Source organism: Oncorhynchus masou, chromosome 18, assembly GCF_036934945.1.
Source record: "Oncorhynchus masou masou isolate Uvic2021 chromosome 18, UVic_Omas_1.1, whole genome shotgun sequence".
NCBI lineage: Eukaryota > Metazoa > Chordata > Actinopteri > Salmoniformes > Salmonidae > Oncorhynchus > Oncorhynchus masou.
This window is the reverse complement of record NC_088229.1, coordinates 4,890,488-4,915,846: the sequence shown is the minus strand read 5'-3', so window position 1 is coordinate 4,915,846 and position 25,359 is coordinate 4,890,488. Positions and strand designations below refer to the sequence as shown.

Here is a 25,359-nt window from a genome sequence, read left to right as displayed (position 1 = left end):
TTGGTGGTTCCAAATTAATAAACATTTAAGAGTGATGGAGGCCTCTGTGTTCTTGGGAACCTTCAATGTGGCAGAAATGTTCTGGTACCCTTCCCCAGATCTGTACCTCGATACAACCCTGTCCTGGAGCTCTACGGACAATTGCTTTGACCTCATGGCTTGGTTTTTGCTCTGTCAACTGTGGGACCTTATATAGACAGGTGTATGTGCCTTTCCAAATCATGTCCAATCAATTGACTTTATCACAGGTGGACTCCAATCAAGTTGTAGAAACATCCCAAGGAGTTTCAATGAATACTTTTGTAAATAAGGTGTTCTTTATTTTATTTTTCATAAATTAGCACAAATGTCTAATGTCCTGTTTTTGTTTTGTTATTAAGGTGTATTATGTCTAGATTGATGAGGGAAAAATAAACTATTTTAATACATTTTAGAATAAGGCTGTAACGTAACAAAATGTGCATAAAGTCAAGCGGTCTGAATGCTTTACGTATGTGTGTATATATTTATATTTCCTAAACAAAAATATTACAAAAATATAAACGCAACATGGAACAATTTAAACTAATTTAGTGAGTTACACTTCAAATAAGGAAATCAGTCAATTAAAATAAATTCATTACTTCCTAATGTATGGATTTCACATGACTGGGCAGGGGAGCAGCCATGGGAGGGTATAGGCCCACCCACGGGGGAGCAAGGCCCAGCCAATCAGAATGAGTTATTCACCACAAAAAGGCTTTTATTACAGACAGAAATACTCCTCAGTTTCATCAACTGTCTGGGTGGCTGGTCTCAGGTGAAGAAGCCTGATGTTAAAGAAGCCGGATGTTGAAGAAGCCGGATGTTGAAGAAGCCGGATGTTGAAGAAGCCTGATATATGAGGAAGCCGGATGTTGAAGAAGCCGGATGTTGAAGAAGCCGGATGTTGAAGAAGCCGGATGTTGAAGAAGCCGGATATTGAAGAAGCCGGATGTTGAAGAAGCCGGATGTTGAAGAAGCCGGATGTTGAAGAAGCCGGATGTTGAAGAAGCCGGATGTTGAAGAAGCCGGATGTTTATGTCCGTGGTTAGCGTGGTAACACGTGGTTGCGCTTGTGAGGCCTGTTGGATGTACTGCCGAATTTTCTAAAACGCTGTTGGAGCCAGTTTATGGCAGAGACATTTACAGTGGCATGAAAAAGTATCTGAACCCTTTGGAAATACCTGGATTTCTGAATAAATTGGTTTTTACAATTTGATCTGATCTTCATCTAGGTCACAACAATAGACAAACAGTCTGCTTAAACTAATAGGACCGTTCCTCTGTTTCAGTTCAGCAATATTCTTGGGATGTCTGGTGTGAACTATTCTCTTGAGGTCATGCCACAGCATCTCAATCGGGTTGAGGTCAGGACTGACTGGGCCACTCCAGAAGGCGTATTTTCTTCTGTTGAAGCCATTCTGTTGTTGATTTACTTCTGTGTTTTGGGTCGTTGTCCTGTTGCATCACCCAACTTCTATTGAGCTTTAATTGGCGGACAGGTAGCCTAACATTCTCCTGCAAAATGTCTTGATAAACTTGGGAATTAATTTTTCTGTCGATGATCTCAAGCTGTCCTGAGGCTGTAACGACGTTCTTCGTTTGTGGAAAGAGAGTCGGACCGAAATGCAGCGTGTTGGTTACTCATGTTTATTAATGGAACAAACGCGGTACATGAAATAACTGATACAAATACAAAACAACAAAACGGAACGTGAAACCTAATTACAGCCTATCTGGTGAAACTACACAGAGACAGGAACAATCACCCACGAAATACAAAGTGAAACCCAGGCTACCTAAATACGGTTCCCTATCAGACAACGAGAATCACCTGACTCTGATTGAGAACCGCCTCAGGCAGCCAAACCTATGCAACACCCCTACTCAGCCGCAATCCCAATAACTAAAAAACCCCACTACGAAATACAACATAAACCCATGTCACACCCTGGCCTGACCAACTAATTAACGAAAACACAAAATACTAAGACCAAGGCATGACAGAGGCAGTAAAGCAGCCCCAAACCATGATGCTCCCTCCACCACACTTTACAGTTGGGATGAGGTTTTGATGTTGGTGTGCTGTGTCTTTTTTTTCTTCACACATTGTGTTCCTTCCAACCTACTCAAATGTAGTTTCATTGTTCACAGAAATATTTTGTGGAAAGTCCATGTGCACTTTTGCAAACTTCAGACGTGCAGCAATGTTTTTTTTGGATGTATCGTAGACTCGTCAACAGAGATGTTAGCATGTTCCAGAGATTTCTGGAAGTCTTTAGCTGACACAAGGATTCTTCTTAACCTCATTGAGCATTCTACGCTGTACTCTTGCAGTAATCTTTACAGGGCTCCTGCATCAGTGCTGAACTACAAAGGTTTTAGAGATACTTCTGTAACCCTTTCCAGGTTTATGCAAGTCAACAATTCTTAGTCTTAGGTCTTCTGAGATCTCTTTAGTTTGAGGCATGGTTCACATCAGGCAATGCTTCCTTGTGAGTAGCAAACTCAAATGTTGTGAGTGGTTTTTTTTTTACAGGGCAAGGTAGCTCCGACCAACATCTCCAATCTCGTCTCATTGACTGGACTCCAGGTTAGCTGACTCCTGACTCCAATTAGCTTTTGTCATTAGTCATTAGCCTAGGAGTTCATATACTTTTTCCAACCTACACTGTGAATGTTTAAATGACGTATTCAATATAGACAAGAAAAATACAATAATTTGTGTGTTATTAGTTTTAGCACACTTTGTTTGTCTATTGGTGTGAATTAGATGAAGATCAGATCAAATTTGATGACCAATTTATGAAGAAATCCAGATAATTCCAAATAATGATAATGATGATAATGCCACTGTACATTACATTAACAGCTCTGAGAGAGGGAGAGATAGAGAGACAGAGAGACAGAGAGAGAGACAGAGAGAGAAAGGGAGTGAGAGAGAGAGAGAGACAGAGAGAGAGAGAGAGAGAGAGAGACAGAGAGAGAGAGAGAGAGAGAGAGACAGACAGAGAGAGAGAGAGACAGAGAGAGAAAGAGAGAAAGAGAGAGAGAGACAGAGAGAGAGAGAGACAGAGAGACAGAGAGAGAGACAGAGAGAGAGAGACAGAGAGAGACAGAGAGAGACAGAGAGACAGAGAGAGACAGAGAGAGAGACAGAGAGAGAGAGAGGGAGAGAGAGAGCCTGCCAAGTACACAGTCCTTCCCATCTTTGTCATCTGTGACATTGTGTTGTGTAACAAAACTTCACATTTTAGAGTAGTCTTTTATCGTCCCCATTTTTCAAGATGCACCGGTGTAATGATCATGCTGTTTAATCAGCTTCTTGATATGCCACTTCCTGTCAGGTGGATGGATTATCTTGGCAAAGGAGAAATACGACCTAACAGTGAGAAAAACAGATTAATGCACAACATTTGAGATAAATCAGCGATTTTTTTTGTGTAATGGAACATTTCTGGGATGTGGTTTATTTTAGCTTATGAAACATGGAACAAACACATGTTGCCTTTATATTTTTGTTTAGTATACAACGGGTTAAAGTTATGTATAGTAACCCTAGGTATAAAATAGTAAATAATGACTAGATCTCAGAAAAAAAAATGTAACTGTCAAGAGAAGTACAACAGGCTTGTCCACTATCTGACACTTCTGTTCTAATGCCGTTAAGGATGTCCTCTCACCCTCTCACATCACAAACCCTTGCCCTATGGCTAATGTCAGTGCTAGTGCATGTGATCATGTGTCTCTCTTTTTCGTCACCCATTCTCAAGAACTCACTGCCCTCTCCTGCTCTAATTCACCCAGCCCTTCTTCTTCACACTCGTCTCTCTCTCAAGACGGGCGGCAGGTAGTCTAGCGGTTAGAGCGTCGGGTCAGTACCTGAATAATCGCTTCGTTTGAATCCTTAAGACAAGGTTGTGGGTGGAAGGAACTTTACTTCCCAGCTAAAAATGATTGGGAGACAAAAGAGTCAGATTTCACTGTAGTTATGGGAACATTCCATGTATGTTAGCAGAAACATCCTGGGAGAACGTTCCCTTAACGTTAAACAGAACTTACCCACCACGTTTTTACCATGTTCTCAGAATATACAACACTAATGTTCCAAAGAATGTGTCATCCACTGCTGTTGCCAAACGTTCTGGAAACCGACTAATGAATACACCCCCTGGCTTTCTGTATGATGCAACAATCCATAATGTTTACATAATGTGACAAAGACGCACACTCTCATCCTATTAGAAACACAACTACGTGCCTTGCGAAAGTATTCGGCACCCTTGAACTTTGCAACCTTTTGCCATATTTCAGTCTTCAAACAAGACACAATCATGAAGTGGAACGACATTTATTGGATATTTCAAACTTTTTTAACAAATCAAAAACTGAAAAATGGGGCGTGCAAAATGATTCAGCCCCTTTACTTTCAGTGCAGCAAACTCTCTCCAGAAGTTCAGTGAGGATCTCTGAATGATCCAATGTTGATCTAAATGACTAATGATGATAAATACAATCCACCTGTGTGTAATCAAGTCTCCGTATAAATGCACCTGCACTGTGATAGTCTCAGAGGTCCGTTAAAAGCGCAGAGAGCATCATGAAGAACAAGGAACACACCAGGCAGGTCCGAGATACTGTTGTGAAGAAGTTTAAAGCCGGATTTGGATACAAAAAGATTTCCAAGCTTTAAAGATCCCAAGGAGCACTGTGCAAGCGATAATATTGAAATGGAAGGAGTATAAGACCACTGCAAATCTCCAAGACCTGGCCGTCCCTCTAAACTTTCAGCTCATACAAGGAGAAGACTGATCAGAGATGCAGTCAAGAGGCCCATGATCACTCTGGATGAACTGCAGAGATCTCCAGCTGAGGTGGGAGACTCTGTCCATAGGACAACAATCAGTCGTATATTGCACAAATCTGGCCTTTATATAAGAGTGGCAAGAAGAAAGCCATTTCTTAAAGATATCCATAAAAAGTGTTCTTTAAAGTTTGCCACAAGCCACCTGGGAGACACACCAAACATGTGGAAGAAGGTGCTCTGGTCAGATGAAACCAAAATGTAACTTTTTGGCAACAATGCAAAACGTTAAGTTTGGCGTAAAAGCAACACAGCTCATCACCTTGAACACACCATCCCCACTGTCAAACATGGTGGTGGCAGCATCATGGTTTGGGCCTGCTTTTCTTCATCAGGGACAGGGAAGATGGTTAAAATTGATGGGAAGATGGATGGAGCCAAATACAGGAACATTCTGGAAGAAAACCTGATGGAGTCTGAAAAAGACCTGAGACTGGGACGGAGATTTGTCTTCCAACAAGACAATGATCCAAAACATGAAGCAAAATATACAATGGAATGGTTCGAAAATAAACATATCCAAGTGTTAGAATGGCCAAGTCAAAGTCCAGACCTGAATCCAATCGAGAATCTGTGGAAAGAACTGAAAACAGCTGTTCACAAATGCTCTCCATCCAACCTCACTGAGCTCGAGCTGTTTTGCAAGGAGGAATGGGAAAAAATGTCAGTCTCTCGATGTGCAAAACTGATAGAGACATACCCCAAGCGACTTACAGTTGTAATCGCAGCAAAAGGTGGCGCTACAAAGTATTAACTTAAGGGGGCTGAATAATTTTGCACGCCCAATTATTCAGTTTTTGATTTGTTAAAAAAGTTTGAAATATCCAATAAATGTCGTTCCACTTCATGATTGTGTCCCACTTGTTGTTGATTCTTCACAAAAAAATACAGTTTTATATCTTTATGTTTGAAGCCTGAAATGTGGCAAAAGGTCGCAAAGTTCAAGGGGGCCGAATACTTTCGCAAGGCACTGTATATATATATATATATATATATATATATATATATATATATATATATATATATATATATATATATATATATATATATATATATATACACACTGAGTATACTAAACTAAAATACACACTGAGTATACTAAACAATAAAATGGTGCCGACAGAGGGCTGCCTTGTTTCTAGTTCTAAGGAAACTTCAGGGTATCTTGTTTTTATGTATTAGTTCTTCCATTATCAGCCCAGAAATGCTTTTGTTTCATTACATACAGCCGGGAAGAACTATTGGATATCAGAGTGGCGGTAACTCACCAGCACGAACAGCATTACGCACAGGAATAAGACATTCCCGACGCTGATCCTTTGTTTGCAGCCCCCAACTGATTCCAGAGTCCGACCCAAAACAACGTCGGCTGAGGAGAGGTACTCTGAGTGGTCGTCTAGTCCAATTTAGGAGGCGCGCACACCACCCATCCAGGGTTTCTTTCAAGAGATACGTCAGGGATTGTAACATACTCTGTTTCGCAGAAACGTGGCTCTCTCGGGATATACTGTCTGAGTCGGTCCAGCCAGTTGGGTTCTCAGTTCATCGTGCAGACAGGAATAAATATCTCTCTGGGAAGAAGAAGGGCGGGGGTGTATGTTTCATGATTAACGACTCATGGTGTGATTGTGATAACATACAGGGACTCAAATCCTTTTGTTCACCCGACCTAGAATACCTCACAATCAAATGCCGACCGTATTACCTCCCCAAAAAATGATCTTTGGTTATCGACACAGCTGTGTATATCTCCCCTCAAGCCGATACCACGACGGCCCTCAAAGAACTTCACTGGTCTTTATGTAAACTGGAAACCACATATCCTGAGGCGGCATTTATTGTAGCTGGGGTGTTTAGCAAAGACAATTTGAGGAAAAAGCTGCCAAAGTTCTATCAACACATTGACTGTAGTACTCGTGCTGCTAAAACACTCAACCACTGCTAATCCAATTTCCGGGATGCCTACATTTCCCTCCCCCGCCTCCTTTCGGAAAATGTGACCAAGACTCCATTTTGCTCTTCCCTTCCTATAGGCAGAAACTCAAACAGAAAGTACTTGTACTAAGGACCACTCAACACTGGTCTGACCAATCAGAATCCATGAATCAAGATTGTTTTGATCACGCAGACTGGGATATGTTCCGGGTGACTGAGTTTAGCAGGAAGTGTAAAGGAGATGTTGTAACCTGTTAATAATATTAAAACCCTAACCATTAAACCATGGCTAAATGGGAATATGTCAGAATAGAAAAAATGTAGTTATTCCAGCCACAAGGCATTCAAACAGGCAAAACGTCAGTATAGAGACAAAGTGGAGTCGCAATTCAATGGCTCAGACATTAGACGTATGTGGGAGCATCTACAGACAACCATGGACTACTGTACAAAAGGGAAACCAGCCACATCATGGACACCGACGTCTTGATCCAGACAAGCGAAACATCTTCTTCACCTGCTTTGAGGATAACACAGTGCCACCAACGTGGCCCGCTACCAAGGACTGTGGGCTCTCCTTCTCCGTGGTTGACGTGAGTAAGACATTTGAGCGTATTAACCCTCGCAAGGCTGCCGGTCCAGACGGCATCCATTGCCACGTCCTCAGAGCATGTGCAAACCAGTTGGTGGGTGTGTTCATGGACATATTAAATCTCTCCCTATCCCAGTCCGCTGTCGGGTGTGTTGGCGGGTGTGTTCATGGACATATTAAATCTCTCCCTATCCCAGTCCGCTGTCCCCACATGCTTCAAGATGGCCACCATTGTTCCTGTATCCAAGAAAGCAAAAGTAACTGAACTAAATTACTATTTTCCCGTAGCACTCACTTCTGTCATCATGAAGTGCGTTGAGAGACTAGTCAAGGATCATATCACCTCTACCTTACTTGTCACCCTAGACCCACTTCAATTTGCTTACCGCTACAATAGATCCACAGATGCCATCGCACTGCACACTGCCCTAACCCATCTGGACAAGAGGAATACCTATGTAAGAATGCTGTTCATTAACTATAGCTCAGCATTCAACACCATGGTACCCTCCAAGCTCATCATTAAGCTCAAGGCCCTGTGTCTGAATTCCGCCTTGTGTTATTGGGTCCTGGACTTCCTGACGGGCCGCCTCCCAGGTGGTGAAAGTAGGAAACAACACCTCCATTTTGCTGATCCTCAGCACCGGGGCACCACAAGGTGAGTGCTCAGCCCCCTCCTGTACTCCCTGTTCACCCATGACTGCGTGGCCAAGACAAACTGAAATGGTCCACCAACACAGATAGTGTGGTGAAGAAGGCGCAACCTCAGGAGGCTGAAGAAATTTGTCTTGGTACCTAAAACCCTCACAAAATTTTAGACGCACAATTGAGAGCATCCTGTCGAGCATCACCAGGGGCAAACCAGAACACCCCAGAACACCTACAGCACCCGATGTCACAGGAAGGCCAAAAAGATAATCAAGGACAACAACCACCCAAGCTACTACCTGTTCACCCCTCTATCATCCAGAAGGCGAGGTCAGTACAGGTGCATCAAAACTGGGGCCGAGAGACTGAAAATCAGCTTCTATCTCAAGGCCATCAGACTGTTAAACAGCCACCACTAACACATTAGAGGTTGCTGCCTATATACATAGACTTGAAATGACTGGCCACTTTAATAAATGGAACACTTGTCACTTTAATAATGTTTACGTATCTTGCATTACTCCTCTCATATGTATATACTGCATTCTATGCTATGGCATTTAGGGGGCAGGTAGCCTAGAGGTTAGAGCATTGGGCCAGTAACCAAGAGGTTGCTGGATCGAATCCCCAAGCTGACAAGGTAAAAATATGTCTTTTTGAACAAGGCGGTTAACCCACTGTTCCCTGCTGGGCCGTCATTATAAATAAGAATTTGTTCTTAAATGACTTGCCTGGTTAAATAGAAAAATCTTAGCCACTCTGACATTGCTCGTACATATATTCCTTTACTTAGATTAGTGATTATTGGGTATATGTTGTGAAATTGTTAGATATTACTGCACTGTTGGAGCCTAAAACATGAGCATTTCACTACACCTGCAATAATATCTGCTAAACATGTGTATGTGACCAATACATTCGATTTGATTTGACATTTGACTAATTTTGAGTTGACCGGATGTCCTTTGGGTGGTGGACCATTCTTGATAAACACATGAACCTGTTGAGCGTAAAAATCCCAGCAGCGTTGCAGTTCTTGCCACAAACCGATGTGCTTGGCACCTACTACCATACCCTGTTTATTTGTATTACATTTTTTATTTAACCTTTACTTAACTAGGCAAGTCAGTTAAGAAAACCTTCTTATTTACAACGACGGCCTACCAAAAGGTCTCCTTCGGGAATGGGGGCCTGGGAGTAAACATTTATTAAATCAAAATATAGGGAGAAACACACATCACGACAAGAGAGACAACACAAACATAAATAAAGAGAGACCTAAGACAACAACATAACAAGGCAGCAACACATGACAACACAGCATGGCAGCAACACAGCATGACAACACAGCATGGCAGCAACACATGACAACACAGCATGGCAGCAACACAGCATGACAACAACATGGTAGCAACACATGGCAGCAACACAACATGGTAGCATCACATAACAGGGTACAAACATTATTGGGCACAGACAACAGCACAAAGGGAAAGAAGGTGGAGACAACAATACATCACGCGAAGCAGCCACAATTGTCAGTAAGTGTGTCCATGATTGAGTCTTTGAATGAAGAGATGGAGATAAAACTGTCCAGTTTGAGTGTTTGTTGCAGCTCGTTCCAGTCGCTAGCTGCAGCGAACTGAAAAGAGGAGCGACCCAGGGATGTGTGTGCTTTGGTGACCTTTAACAGAATGTGACTGGCAGAATGAGTGTTGTATATGGAGGATGAAGGTTGTTTAAGTGTCTGTTCAAAGGCACTGACATCTTTTGTCTTGTCCGTTCACCCTCTGAATGACACACATACACAATCCATGTCTGAATTGTCTCAAGGCTTAAAAATCCTTCTTCAACCTGTCTTCTCCCCTTCATCTACACTGATTTGAAGTGTATTTAACAAGTGACAACTTTCTCTTTGCTAGTCTGCCAGGAAAGAGCAGGTGTTCTTAATGTTTTATGTACTCAGTGTATATATATTTATTTCTCTTTTTCTCTCTAGCTAACTCACTCTCTCTTTTTCTCTCTAGCCAACTGTCTCTCCTTTTCTCTCTAGCTAACTGTCTCTCTCCTTTTGTCTCTAGCTAACTGTCTCTACTTTTCTCTCCAGCTAATTGTCTCTTTTTCATCTCTTTAACTCTATCCCTCCTCATTCCATCTGGATATATTTAAACTTCAAATCCTGGGGTGGATTCATTCTAAGCCCTATTGAATAGTGTGAGGGCCAAATGACATCCTATTCCCTACACAGTGCACTACATTTGACTGGAGTCTATGGGCCCTGGTCAAAAGTAGTGGACTATACAGGGAATAGGGTGCCATTTGGGATGCAGCTTAATACGTATGTGTTTCCATGTATCCACTGTCTTTAGTGGCCCATGTTAAACTCTTCCCACAGAAGGACGGAATCAACACAGAAATGCAAACACAGGCTGTGAAGAGAGGGAAGGGGATGAGAGGGGGGGAAGGGGGGGGATGGGGAGGCGAGCTGAGGAAATGGAAAAGGTCAATGCCTGCCACTTTCCCCTGGAGAGAAGAGGAGAGGAGGAGGACCTTCCTGAGACAAGACACGTCAGGTGACAAATAGTGTATTATGGGATATATCATGTCTGTTCCAGTATGTATGGAGCTGGTTGTGGTTGTGGGCAGGGATATATCATGTCTGTTCCAGTATATATGGAGCTGGTTCTGGTTGTGGGCAGGGATATATCATGTCTGTTCCAGTATGTATGGAGCTGGTTGTGGGCAGGGATATATCATGTCTGTTCCAGTATGTATGGAGCTGGTTCTGGTTGTGGGCAGGGATATATCATGTCTGTTCCAGTATGTATGGAGCTGGTTCTGGTTATGGGCAGGGATATATCATGTCTGTTCCAGTATGTATGGAGCTGGTTCTGGTTATGGGCAGGGATATATCATGTCTGTTCCAGTATGTATGGAGCTGGTTCTGGTTGTGGGCAGGGATATATCATGTCTGTTCCAGTATGTATGGAGCTGGTTCTGGTTATGGGCAGGGATATATCATGTCTGTTCCAGTATGTATGGAGCTGGTTCTGGTTATGGGCAGGGATATATCATGTCTGTTCCAGTATGTATGGAGCTGGTTCTGGTTGTGGGCAGGGATATATCATGTCTGTTCCAGTATGTATGGAGCTGGTTCTGGTTATGGGCAGGGATATATCATGTCTGTTCCAGTATGTATGGAGCTGGTTCTGGTTATGGGCAGGGATATATCATGTCTGTTCCAGTATGTATGGAGCTGGTTCTGGTTGTGGGCAGGGATATATCATGTCTGTTCCAGTATGTATGGAGCTGGTTCTGGTTATGGGCAGGGATATATCATGTCTGTTCCAGTATGTATGGAGCTGGTTCTGGTTGTGGGCAGGGATATATCATGTCTGTTCCAGTATGTATGGAGCTGGTTCTGGTTGTGGGCAGGGATATATCATGTCTGTTCCAGTATGTATGGAGCTGGTTGTGGTTGTGGGCAGGGATATATCATGTCTGTTCCAGTATGTATGGAGCTGGTTCTGGTTGTGGGCAGGGATATATCATGTCTGTTCTAGTATGTATGGAGCTGGTTCTGGTTGTGGGCAGGGATATATCATGTCTGTTCCAGTATGTATGGAGCTGGTTGTGGGCAGGGATATATCATGTCTGTTCCAGTATGTATGGAGCTGGTTGTGGGCAGGGATATATCATGTCTGTTCCAGTATGTATGGAGCTGGTTCTGGTTGTGGGCAGGGATATATCATGTCTGTTCCAGTATGTATGGAGCTGGTTCTGGTTGTGGGCAGGGATATATCATGTCTGTTCCAGTATGTATGGAGCTGGTTCTGGTTGTGGGCAGGGATATATCATGTCTGTTCCAGTATATATGGAGCTGGTTCTGGTTGTGGGCAGGGATATATCATGTCTGTTCCAGTATGTATGGAGCTGGTTCTGGTTGTGGGCAGGGATATATCATGTCTGTTCCAGTATGTATGGAGCTGGTTCTGGTTCTGGTTATGGGCAGGGATATATCATGTCTGTTCCAGTATGTATGGAGCTGGTTCTGGTTGTGGGCAGGGATATATCATGTCTGTTCCAGTATGTATGGAGCTGGTTCTGGTTATGGGCAGGGATATATCATGTCTGTTCCAGTATGTATGGAGCTGGTTCTGGTTATGGGCAGGGATATATCATGTCTGTTCCAGTATGTATGGAGCTGGTTGTGGGCAGGGATATATCATGTCTGTTCCAGTATGTATGGAGCTGGTTCTGGTTGTGGGCAGGGATATATCATATCTGTTCCAGTATGTATGGAGCTGGTTCTGGTTGTGGGCAGGGATATATCATATCTGTTCCAGTATGTATGGAGCTGGTTCTGGTTATGGGCAGGGATATATCATGTCTGTTCCAGTATGTATGGAGCTGGTTCTGGTTGTGGGCAGGGATATATCATGTCTGTTCCAGTATGTATGGAGCTGGTTCTGGTTATGGGCAGGGATATATCATGTCTGTTCCAGTATGTATGGAGCTGGTTATGGGCAGGGATATATCATGTCTGTTCCAGTATGTATGGAGCTGGTTCTGGTTATGGGCAGGGATATATCATGTCTGTTCCAGTATGTATGGAGCTGGTTCTGGTTGTGGGCAGGGATATATCATGTCTGTTCCAGTATGTATGGAGCTGGTTCTGGTTATGGGCAGGGATATATCATGTCTGTTCCAGTATGTATGGAGCTGGTTCTGGTTGTGGGCAGGGATATATCATGTCTGTTCCAGTATGTATGGAGCTGGTTGTGGTTGTGGGCAGGGATATATCATGTCTGTTCCAGTATGTATGGAGCTGGTTCTGGTTGTGGGCAGGGATATATCATGTCTGTTCCAGTATGTATGGAGCTGGTTCTGGTTATGGGCAGGGATATATCATGTCTGTTCCAGTATGTATGGAGCTGGTTCTGGTTGTGGGCAGGGATATATCATGTCTGTTCCAGTATGTATGGAGCTGGTTCTGGTTGTGGGCAGGGATATATCATGTCTGTTCCAGTATGTATGGAGCTGGTTCTGGTTGTGGGCAGGGATATATCATGTCTGTTCCAGTATGTATGGAGCTGGTTCTGGTTATGGGCAGGGATATATCATGTCTGTTCCAGTATGTATGGAGCTGGTTCTGGTTGTGGGCAGGGATATATCATGTCTGTTCCAGTATGTATGGAGCTGGTTCTGGGCAGGGATATATCATGTCTGTTCCAGTATGTATGGAGCTGGTTCTGGTTGTGGGCAGGGATATATCATGTCTGTTCCAGTATGTATGGAGCTGGTTGTGGGCAGGGATATATCATGTCTGTTCCAGTATGTATGGAGCTGGTTCTGGTTGTGGGCAGGGATATATCATGTCTGTTCCAGTATGTATGGAGCTGGTTCTGGTTGTGGGCAGGGATATATCATGTCTGTTCCAGTATGTATGGAGCTGGTTCTGGTTATGGGCAGGGATATATCATGTCTGTTCCAGTATGTATGGAGCTGGTTCTGGTTCTGGTTATGGGCAGGGATATATCATGTCTGTTCCAGTATATATGGAGCTGGTTCTGGTTATGGGCAGGGATATATCATGTCTGTTCCAGTATGTATGGAGCTGGTTCTGGTTGTGGGCAGGGATATATCATGTCTGTTCCAGTATGTATGGAGCTGGTTCTGGTTGTGGGCAGGGATATATCATGTCTGTTCCAGGAGGTATGGAGCTGGTTCTGGTTATGGGCAGGGATATATCATGTCTGTTCCAGTATGTATGGAGCTGGTTCTGGTTGTGTGCAGGGATATATCATGTCTGTTCCAGTATGTATGGAGCTGGTTCTGGTTGTGGGCAGGGATATATCATGTCTGTTCCAGTATGTATGGAGCTGGTTCTGGTTGTGGGCAGGGATATATCATGTCTGTTCCAGTATGTATGGAGCTGGTTATGGGCAGGGATATATCATGTCTGTTCCAGTATGTATGGAGCTGGTTCTGGTTGTGGGCAGGGATATATCATGTCTGTTCCAGTATGTATGGAGCTGGTTCTGGTTGTGGGCAGGGATATATCATGTCTGTTCCAGTATGTATGGAGCTGGTTCTGGTTGTGGGCAGGGATATATCATGTCTGTTCCAGTATGTATGGAGCTGGTTCTGGTTATGGGCAGGGATATATCATGTCTGTTCCAGTATGTATGGAGCTGGTTCTGGTTGTGGGCAGGGATATATCATGTCTGTTCTAGTATGTATGGAGCTGGTTCTGGTTATGGGCAGGGATATATCATGTCTGTTCCAGTATGTATGGAGCTGGTTCTGGTTGTGGGCAGGGATATATCATGTCTGTTCCAGTATGTATGGAGCTGGTTCTGGTTGTGGGCAGGGATATATCATGTCTGTTCTAGTATGTATGGAGCTGGTTCTGGTTGTGGGCAGGGATATATCACGTCTGTTCCAGTATGTATGGAGCTGGTTCTGGTTGTGGGCAGGGATATATCATGTCTGTTCCAGTATGTATGGAGCTGGTTCTGGTTATGGGCAGGGATATATCATGTCTGTTCCAGTATGTATGGAGCTGGTTCTGGTTGTGGGCAGGGATATATCATGTCTGTTCCAGTATGTATGGAGCTGGTTCTGGTTGTGGGCAGGGATATATCATGTCTGTTCCAGTATGTATGGAGCTGGTTATGGGCAGGGATATATCATGTCTGTTCCAGTATGTATGGAGCTGGTTCTGGTTGTGGGCAGGGATATATCATATCTGTTCCAGTATGTATGGAGCTGGTTCTGGTTGTGGGCAGGGATATATCATGTCTGTTCCAGTATGTATGGAGCTGGTTCTGGTTGTGGGCAGGGATATATCATGTCTGTTCCAGTATGTATGGAGCTGGTTCTGGTTATGGGCAGGGATATATCATGTCTGTTCCAGTATGTATGGAGCTGGTTGTGGGCAGGGATATATCATGTCTGTTCCAGTATGTATGGAGCTGGTTCTGGTTATGGGCAGGGATATATCATGTCTGTTCCAGTATGTATGGAGCTGGTTGTGGTTGTGGGCAGGGATATATCATGTCTGTTCCAGTATGTATGGAGCTGGTTCTGGTTATGGGCAGGGATATATCATGTCTGTTCCAGTATGTATGGAGCTGGTTGTGGTTGTGGGCAGGGATATATCATGTCTGTTCCAGTATGTATGGAGCTGGTTCTGGTTATGGGCAGGGATAAATCATGTCTGTTCCAGTATGTATGGAGCTGGTTCTGGTTATGGGCAGGGATATATCATGTCTGTTCCAGTATGTATGGAGCTGGTTCTGGTTATGGGCAGGGATATATCATGTCTGTTCTAGTATGTATGGAGCTGGTTCTGGGCAGGGATATATCATGTCTGTTCCAGTATGTATGGAGCTGGTTCTGGTTGTGGGCAGGGATATATCATGTCTGTTCCAGGAGGTATGGAGCTGGTTCTGGTTGTGGGCAGGGATATATCATGTCTGTTCCAGTATGTATGGAGCTGGTTCTGGTTATGGGCAGGGATATATCATGTCTGTTCCAGTATGTATGGAGCTGGTTCTGGTTATGGGCAGGGATATATCATGTCTGTTCCAGTATGTATGGAGCTGGTTCTGGTTGTGGGCAGGGATATATCATGTCTGTTCCAGTATGTATGGAGCTGGTTCTGGTTGTGGGCAGGGATATATCATGTCTGTTCCAGTATGTATGGAGCTGGTTATGGGCAGGGATATATCATGTCTGTTCCAGTATGTATGGAGCTGGTTCTGGTTGTGGGCAGGGATATATCATGTCTGTTCCAGTATGTATGGAGCTGGTTCTGGTTATGGGCAGGGATATATCATGTATGTTCTAGTATGTATGGAGCTGGTTGTGGGCAGGGATATATCATGTCTGTTCTAGTATGTATGGAGCTGGTTCTGGTTATGGGCAGGGATATATCATGTCTGTTCCAGTATGTATGGAGCTGGTTCTGGTTGTGGGCAGGGATATATCATGTCTGTTCCAGTATGTATGGAGCTGGTTCTGGTTGTGGGCAGGGATATATCATGTCTGTTCCAGTATGTATGGAGCTGGTTCTGGTTGTGGGCAGGGATATATCATGTCTGTTCCAGTATGTATGGAGCTGGTTCTGGGCAGGGATATATCATGTCTGTTCCAGTATGTATGGAGCTGGTTCTGGTTATGGGCAGGGATATATCATGTCTGTTCCAGTATGTATGGAGCTGGTTCTGGTTATGGGCAGGGATATATCATGTCTGTTCCAGTATGTATGGAGCTGGTTCTGGTTGTGGGCAGGGATATATCATGTCTGTTCCAGTATGTATGGAGCTGGTTCTGGTTATGGGCAGGGATATATCATGTCTGTTCCAGTATGTATGGAGCTGGTTCTGGTTGTGGGCAGGGATATATCATGTCTGTTCCAGTATGTATGGAGCTGGTTCTGGTTGTGGGCAGGGATATATCATGTCTGTTCCAGTATGTATGGAGCTGGTTATGGGCAGGGATATATCATGTCTGTTCCAGTATGTATGGAGCTGGTTCTGGTTGTGGGCAGGGATATATCATGTCTGTTCTAGTATGTATGGAGCTGGTTCTGGTTATGGGCAGGGATATATCATGTCTGTTCCAGTATGTATGGAGCTGGTTCTGGTTATGGGCAGGGATATATCATGTCTGTTCTAGTATGTATGGAGCTGGTTCTGGTTATGGGCAGGGATATATCATGTCTGTTCCAGTATGTATGGAGCTGGTTCTGGTTGTGGGCAGGGATATATCATGTCTGTTCTAGTATGTATGGAGCTGGTTCTGGTTGTGGGCAGGGATATATCATGTCTGTTCCAGTATGTATGGAGCTGGTTCTGGTTGTGGGCAGGGATATATCATGTCTGTTCCAGTATGTATGGAGCTGGTTCTGGTTGTGGGCAGGGATATATCATGTCTGTTCCAGTATGTATGGAGCTGGTTCTGGTTATGGGCAGGGATATATCATGTCTGTTCCAGTATGTATGGAGCTGGTTCTGGGCAGGGATATATCATGTCTGTTCCAGTATGTATGGAGCTGGTTCTGGTTGTGGGCAGAGATATATCATGTCTGTTCCAGTATGTATGGAGCTGGTTCTGGTTATGGGCAGAGATATATCATGTCTGTTCCAGTATGTATGGAGCTGGTTCTGGTTCTGGGCAGGGATATATCATGTCTGTTCCAGTATGTATGGAGCTGGTTGTGGGCAGGGATATATCATGTCTGTTCCAGTATGTATGGAGCTGGTTCTGGTTGTGGGTAGGGATATATCATGTCTGTTCCAGTATGTATGGAGCTGGTTCTGGTTATGGGCAGGGATATATCATGTCTGTTCCAGTATGTATGGAGCTGGTTCTGGTTGTGGGCAGGGATATATCATGTCTGTTCCAGTATGTATGGAGCTGGTTCTGGTTATGGTCAGGGATATATCATGTCTGTTCCAGGACGTATGGAGCTGGTTCTGGTTATGGGCAAGGATATATCATGTCTGTTCCAGTATGTATGGAGCTGGTTATGGGCAGGGATATATCATGTCTGTTCTAGTATGTATGGAGCTGGTTCTGGTTGTGGGCAGGGATATATCATGTCTGTTCCAGTATGTATGGAGCTGGTTATGGGCAGGGATATATCATGTCAGGATTTGGCCAGGGTTGTTCCGGGTTTTGGTCACTAGATGCCCCCATTGTGCTTTTTGACCTTATGTTTTTTCCCTTGTTCCCCATTATTATTTGCACCTGTACCTCGTTTTTCCCTGATTGTATTTAAACCCTTAGTTTCCCTCAGTTCTGGGCTCTGTGTTTGTACCCAGCCCTAGTGTTCTGTGTTTCCTGTCGATTCCGGTGGATGCTCTTGTGGAATTCTGTTTTTGTTTTTGAGTGTCTCTTGAGGCTTTTTTGTGCTATTCCTACCACCTTTTGGATTTGCCATTTTTGTATTTAAGGACTTCTCCTTTTTACTTTATTAAATACACCGTCTTAAGTACTGCTGTGTCTGCCTCATCTTCTGGGTTCTGCTGACTATTCGTGGCTCAGTTGGTTAAGTGACTGTTTCTTACTCCGGAGACCCAGGTTCGTAACCGGGTCCTGACATATCATGTCTGTTCCAGGACGTTTAGAGCTGGTTCTGGTTGTGGGCAGGGATATATCATGTCTGTTCCAGTATGTATGGAGCTGGTTCTGGTTGTGGGCAGGGATATATCATGTCTGTTCCAGTATGTATGGAGCTGGTTCTGGTTGTGGGCAGGGATATATCATGTCTGTTCCAGTATGTATGGAGCTGGTTCTGGTTATGGGCAGGGATATATCATGTCTGTTCCAGTATGTATGGAGCTGGTTCTGGTTATGGGCAGGGATATATCATGTATGTTCCAGTATGTATGGAGCTGGTTGTGGTTCTGGGCAGGGATATATCATGTCTGTTCCAGTATGTATGGAGCTGGTTCTGGTTATGGGCAGGGATATATCATGTCTGTTCCAGTATGTATGGAGCTGGTTCTGGTTATGGGCAGGGATATATCATGTCTGTTCCAGTATGTATGGAGCTGGTTGTGGGCAGGGATATATCATGTCTGTTCCAGTATGTATGGAGCTGGTTGTGGGCAGGGATATATCATGTCTGTTCCAGTATGTATGGAGCTGGTTCTGGTTGTGGGCAGGGATATATCATGTCTGTTCCAGTATGTATGGAGCTGGTTATGGGCAGGGATATATCATGTCTGTTCCAGTATGTATGGAGCTGGTTATGGGCAGGGATATATCATGTCTGTTCCAGTATGTATGGAGCTGGTTCTGGTTGTGGGCAGGGATATATCATGTCTGTTCCAGTATGTATGGAGCTGGTTCTGGTTGTGGGCAGGGATATATCATGTCTGTTCCAGTATGTATGGAGCTGGTTCTGGTTATGGGCAGGGATATATCATGTCTGTTCCAGTATGTATGGAGCTGGTTCTGGTTATGGGCAGGGATATATCATGTCTGTTCCAGTATGTATGGAGCTGGTTCTGGGCAGGGATATATCATGTCTGTTCCAGTATGTATGGAGCTGGTTCTGGTTATGGGCAGGGATATATCATGTCTGTTCCAGTATGTATGGAGCTGGTTCTGGTTGTGGGCAGGGATATATCATGTCTGTTCCAGTATGTATGGAGCTGGTTCTGGTTGTGGGCAGGGATATATCATGTCTGTTCCAGTATGTATGGAGCTGGTTCTGGTTGTGGGCAGGGATATATCATGTCTGTTCCAGTATGTATGGAGCTGGTTCTGGTTATGGGCAGGGATATATCATGTCTGTTCCAGTATGTATGGAGCTGGTTCTGGTTATGGGCAGGGATATATCATGTCTGTTCCAGTATGTATGGAGCTGGTTCTGGTTGTGGGCAGGGATATATCATGTCTGTTCTAGTATGTATGGAGCTGGTTCTGGTTATGGGCAGGGATATATCATGTCTGTTCCAGTATGTATGGAGCTGGTTCTGGGCAGGGATATATCATGTCTGTTCCAGTATGTATGGAGCTGGTTCTGGTTATGGGCAGGGATATATCATGTCTGTTCCAGTATGTATGGAGCTGGTTCTGGTTATGGGCAGAGATATATCATGTCTGTTCCAGTATGTATGGAGCTGGTTCTGGGCAGGGATATATCATGTCTGTTCCAGTATGTATGGAGCTGGTTCTGGTTGTGGGCAGGGATATATCATGTCTGTTCCAGTATGTATGGAGCTGGTTCTGGTTGTGGGCAGGGATATATCATGTCTGTTCCAGTATGTATGGAGCTGGTTCTGGTTGTGGGCAGGGATATATCATGTCTGTTCCAGTATGTATGGAGCTGGTTCTGGTTGTGGGCAGGGATATATCATGTCTGTTCCAGTATGTATGGAGCTGGTTCTGGGCAGGGATATATCATGTCTGTTCCAGTATGTATGGAGCTGGTTCTGGTTATGGGCAAGGATATATCATGTCTGTTCCAGTATGTATGGAGCTGGTTCTGGTTGTGGGCAGGGATATATCATGTCTGTTCCAGTATGTATGGAGCTGGTTCTGGTTGTGGGCAGGGATATATCATGTCTGTTCCAGTATGTATGGAGCTGGTTCTGGTTATGGGCAGGGATATATCATGTCTGTTCCAGTATGTATGGAGCTGGTTCTGGTTGTGGGCAGGGATATATCATGTCTGTTCCAGTATGTATGGAGCTGGTTCTGGTTGTGGGCAGGGATATATCATGTCTGTTCCAGTATGTATGGAGCTGGTTGTGGGCAGGGATATATCATGTCTGTTCCAGTATGTATGGAGCTGGTTCTGGTTGTGGGCAGGGATATATCATGTCTGTTCCAGTATGTATGGAGCTGGTTCTGGTTGTGGGCAGGGATATATCATGTCTGTTCCAGTATGTATGGAGCTGGTTCTGGTTGTGGGCAGGGATATATCATGTCTGTTCCAGTATGTATGGAGCTGGTTCTGGTTATGGGCAGGGATATATCATGTCTGTTCCAGTATGTATGGAGCTGGTTCTGGTTATGGGCAGGGATATATCATGTCTGTTCCAGTATGTATGGAGCTGGTTCTGGTTGTGGGCAGGGATATATCATGTCTGTTCCAGTATGTATGGAGCTGGTTCTGGTTATGGGCAGGGATATATCATGTCTGTTCCAGTATGTATGGAGCTGGTTCTGGTTATGGGCAGGGATATATCATGTCTGTTCCAGTATGTATGGAGCTGGTTCTGGTTATGGGCAGGGATATATCATGTCTGTTCCAGTATATATGGAGCTGGTTCTGGTTATGGGCAGGGATATATCATGTCTGTTCCAGGACGTGTGGAGCTGGTTCTGGGCAGGGATATATCATGTCTTTTCCAGTATGTATGGAGCTGGTTCTGGTTGTGGGCAGGGATATATCATGTCGAGCAGGAATCACATACCGTACAGGAAAGCAATTGTCCCCCATTATTAGTTGATAACTCAATTAAATATGGATACAAACTGGTTGTTAAACTGACATCTGGGACAAGCGGGCCTTGTAAGTAGAAGCCATGAGACCAACGGGCCTTGTAGGGAGAAGCAATGAGACCAGCGGGCCTTGTAGGGAGAATCAAATAGACCAGCGAGCCTTGTAGGGAGAAGCAATGAGACCAACGGGCCTTGTAGGGAGAATCAAATAGACCAGCGAGCCTTGTAGGGAGAAGCATTGAGACCAACGGGCCTTGTAGGGAGAATCAACTAGACCAGCGAGCCTTGTAAGGAGAAGCCATGAGACCAACGGGCCTTGTAGGGAGAAGCAATGAGACCAGCGGGCCTTGTAATTGAGAAGCAATGAGACCAGCGGGCCTTGTAGGGAGAAGCAATGAACAGATACAGGAGCTTGTACATATTTTGTGAGTGGGGGGGTAGATCATATTTAATAGTGCAGATGTATTGGAGCTTCCATCAATGTAATTGTCTGCATCATTTCTAAGGGTAGTCTAGTGGTTAGAGCGTTGGACCGGAAGGTTGTAAGTTCAAATCCCCGAGCTGACAAGTACAAATCTGTCATTCTCCCCCTGAACAGGCAGTTAACCCACTGTTCCTAGGCAGTCATTAAAAATAAGATTTTGTTCTTAACTGACTTGCCTAGTTAAATAAAAGTAAATATATATATGTATATATATATATATATATATATATATATATATATATATATATATATGTGTGTGTATATATATATATATATATATATATATATATATATATATATATATATATATATATATATATATATATATATATATATATATATATATATATAAACTGGAATGAGTATGTGGGTCCAAACATTTGACTGGCAAAAGTTTGGACACATCTACTCAATCCAGTTTTTTTGCTACATTATACAACAATAGTGAAGACATCAAAACTATGAAACCTGAAACAACACCTACGGAATCATGTAGTAAGCAAAAAACATTGATTTTATGTTCGAGATTCTTCCCCGTAGACACCTTTTGCCTTGATGACAGCCGTGCACACTCTTGGTATTGTCAACTTGATTGGAGTCCACCTGTGGTAAATTCAATTGATTGGACATGATTTGGAAAGGCACACGCATGTCTGTTTAAGGTCTCACAGTTGACAGGTGAGAGGTCAGAGCGATAAGTCGAAGGAATTGTCTCTTAGCGCTCCGAGACAGGATTGCTTTCAAGGCACAGATCTGGGGAAGGGTAACAAAACATTTCTGCAGCGTTGAAGATCCCCAAGAACACTGTGGCCTCCATCATTTTTATTGGAAGAAGTTCGGGAACCACCAAGACTCTTCCTGGAGCTGGCGGCCCGGCCAATCAGGGGGCGAAGGGCCTTGGTCAGGGAGGTGACAAAGAACTAGATGGTAACTCTGACAGATCTATAGCTTCTATGTAGAGATGGGAGATCCTTCCAGAAGGACAACCGTCTCTGCAGCACTTCACCAATCAGGCCATCTGGAGGAAACTTGTCCCTAAGGTAAAGAATAATGGTGGAAGCATCATGCTGTGGAGATGTTTTTTAGCGGCTGGGATGTGGAGACTAGTCAGGGTAGAGGCAAAGGCGAAAGGAGCAAAGTGCAGAGAGCTCCTTGATGAAAACCTGCTCTCACGACCTCAGACGGGGCAAAGGTTCACCTTCCAACAGGACAACGACCTTAATCACACAGCCAAGACAATGCAAGATTGGCTCCAGAACAAGTCTCTGAATTCCCTTGAGTTGCCCAAGCCGGGGCCCGAGTTTACTCTGATGTTCAGTACAAAATCAAGTACTGATCAAATGGAAACTATAAAGGTAACTTTCCAAACCAAATGTTCATGTTTTCCACAAAATCCCAGTATGAAGATTTCCAGAATATGGCAGAAGTAAGGAGAAGAGCCAGGAATCATCCATTTGCAATTTCAGGAAAACCTGGGAAGTTCGAAAGGGAGGGCTTACAGTCTTTACCTTGCTTTCCACCCAATGCACATGAATTGAGGAGCAAACTGAAGAGGAGGGGAGACTCAGCAACACCTGGAGCACAATAGAATTAAATGAAAACAATATATTTATTGCTAAAAACTCATTTTGGCTTTTGGCCTTCATCATGATTTTTAGGACAGTTACCAGAATTTTGCAACTCTAGACATGAAAAAAAAACTCATTTATTTGTATTTGTACTCACTCATGTCCTTCAGGTCCTCTGTTAACCCAACGGCTGTACTTGACCACGTGACTTCTCAAAATGCCTCTGTTGTCACTGTGTATGGAAAGGTATGCTGTCACAAAAGAACAGAATCTTTTTACACTCCTTTGCTTGTCTAGTATGATCACTGAATGGCTGGAGTTGAATGCAGACTCTATGGAACAGTAGAGAACCTATTAACAATCAATCTATTCAAGAGTGTGTCTCTCTGTCTCTCTACTGGCATCGTGTCTTAGTTATAATAGCAATGTCTCAATGTGTTATAATGCAAATGTGTAATAGTTATAATACACATGTGTTATAATATACATGTGTCAATGTGTTATAATACCAAAGTGTCATAGTATACAATATAATTGTGTGAGTTATCATGTACTGTAATTCTGTGAATTAGTTTTATTATACAGTAATTGTGTGAATGAGTTATAACACAAATGTGTGAATATGTTTATATTATAATTATGTGAATGAGTTATAACACAAATGTGTGAATGTGTTTATATTATATTTGTGGGAATGAGTTGTGTTATAATTGTGTGAATGAGTTATAATATAATTATGTGAATGAGTTAGAATATAATTATGTGAATGAGTTAGAATATAATTATGTGAATGGGTTATAATATAATTATGTGAATGAGTTAGAATATAATTATGTGAATGAGTTAGAATATAATTATATGAATGAGTTAGAATATAATTATGTGAATGAGTTAGAATATAATTATGTGAATGAGTTAGAATATAATTATGTGAATGAGTTAGAATATAATTATGTGAATTAGGTAATATAATGTTGTGAATTAGTTCATATAATTATGTGAATGAGTTAATTTAATGTTGTGAATGAGTTCATATAATTACGTGAATGAGTTAATTTAATGTTGAAACATTGTACCTGTGAGACCTTTGCAATGAAACATGTCCTTTACCAGCCCTGCTATGGTGCTAACAATACATACATAGAACATAGGCTTCTTCCACGTGTTCTTATAGGCCCAAACCCCTTCAACCATTCAGCCTCCAGCTGTGTACAAGCACCAGGGTCAGAGCACTTCAAATGTTGTTGTTTTTCACCATCATTGTAAGCCTGCACACACACACACTATACAATATATTTATTAAAGCATAAGAATGAGTGTGAGTTTTTGTCACAACCCTGATGTGGGAAGTGACAAAGAGCTCTTATTGGACCAGGGCACAAATAATAATCATCAATCATTTTGGTCTTTATCATAGTTATAGCCATCTTACGTTACATAACATATTGTAATTACATTAAGCTAGGTAAATTACATAACATATTGTAATTACATTATGCTATGTACATAACATTGTAATTACATTAAGGCAGGTACATTACATAACATATTGTAATTACATTATGCTAGGTACATAACATATTGTAATTACATTAAGCTATGTACATAACATATTGTAATTACATTAAGGCAGGTACATTACATAACATATTGTAATTACATTAAGGCAGGTACATTACATAACATATTGTATTTACATTAAGCTAGATACATAACATTGTAATTAAATTAAGTCAGGTACATAACATATTGAAATTACATTAAGCTAGGTACATAACATATTGTAATTACATTAAGGCAGGTACATAACATAACATATTGTAATTACATTATGCCAGGTACATAACATAACATATTGTAATTACATTAAACTAGGTACATAACATATTGTAATTACATTAAGGCAGGTACATAACATAACATATTGTAATTACATTAAGGTAGGTACATTACATATTGTAATTACATTAAGGCAGGTACATTATATAACAAATTGTAATTACATTAATGCAGGTACATTACATAACATATTGTAATTACATTAAGGCAGGTACATTACATAACATATTGTAATTACATTAAGCTAGGTACATTACGTAACATATTGTAATTACATTAAGCTAGGTACATTACGTAACATATTGTAATTACATTAAGGCAGGTACATTACATAACATATTGTAATTACATTAAGGCAGGTACATTATATAACATTGTAATTACATTACGCTAGGTACAATACATAACATATTGTAATTACATTAATTAAGGCAGGTAC

At 42.7% G+C, this 25,359-nt stretch overlaps 1 long non-coding RNA gene across 1 annotated transcript; it reads right to left on the bottom strand.

The window, feature by feature from the left end:
• Window positions 1–6,428: 6,428 nt before the first annotated feature.
• LOC135559448 (uncharacterized) lies at window positions 6,429–23,305 on the bottom strand. The gene is made up of 3 exons (XR_010458454.1): window positions 23,239–23,305; window positions 23,022–23,087; window positions 6,429–6,456 (listed from the first exon to the last, which is right to left on the bottom strand). It is a non-coding gene; the product is annotated as an uncharacterized LOC135559448 (long non-coding RNA).
• Window positions 23,306–25,359: the final 2,054 nt, after the last annotated feature.